The sequence below is a fragment of the Artibeus jamaicensis genome, unplaced genomic scaffold (assembly GCF_021234435.1).
Source record: "Artibeus jamaicensis isolate MK-2021 breed Jamaican fruit bat unplaced genomic scaffold, CSHL_Jam_final contig_519, whole genome shotgun sequence".
Taxonomy (NCBI): domain Eukaryota; kingdom Metazoa; phylum Chordata; class Mammalia; order Chiroptera; family Phyllostomidae; genus Artibeus; species Artibeus jamaicensis.
In genome coordinates this window covers 40086580-40087500 of record NW_026521871.1, presented here as the reverse complement: position 1 = coordinate 40087500, position 921 = coordinate 40086580, and positions in this window count along the sequence as shown.

The following is a 921-nucleotide window of genomic DNA, read 5'->3' as shown; positions in this document are numbered from 1 at the left end:
CTTGACAGCCAATAACAAAGAGGAGGAGAGAGGCGGTATAAGAAGCTATATTTGTAACTTTTGATTAGTGAATTAGAGAAGAGAGCCCAGCTCTGAAGGTTCATGAGCTTCAGTGACCTTCATATATACAGTAGTGGCCCTTTTGGGTCAGAGGTGGAATTTTGTAAAAACTGGTCAATGAATATTACAAATGTTACAGATGCAAATGTCATAAAGGCAAATACCATTTATTGGTGTTCTTAGCTTAACCTTTTTTTTTTAGAAATAGGAGGGTATTGTTTAAAAATTAATATTTCAGAAATTTCACATGTAAAGAAAATTACTTAAGTTTTGAATTGCATTCTACCTTTGAAACTCCATAGAAAAATGGAAAGGCATTCTTCTGAAATCCCAAGTTAAATTTTTGAAATCTGAATAGCTGGAGTTTCTGAACCCTTGCTGTGTAATGAATAATGGAAACAAGGAAAAAGATGTTACTGTCATGAAATCTTCATGGAAGATGTTCCAGTTAACTATTTTTAAGAGCAAACCACCCAAGAACTTCTTGGCTTAAAAATAATAACATTTTTTTATTAAGCTAAATCTGGTTGGAATTTGGACAAGGCTCAGGGAGGAGAGCTCACTTCTGGCCCACTCAGCATCAGCCTAGGGCACTCCATTCAGATCTGGAGGATTTACTTCCCAAAGGGCTCACTCACATGCCCTGCAGTCTGTGCCTGCTGTTGGCATTCAACAGGAGCTGAGGGCCAGGGACCTCACTTTCTCTCCATGTGGGCTCCTCCATGTGCATCTCTCCACAGCTTCTCATAGATTTCTTTGCTTCATGGAAGTTGGGTTCACAAAGAGAGCCCTGGTAGAAATCAGACCTTCCCTGGGTAATGAATACATGCACAGTTAATGGCGGCCCATTTTACAAACACT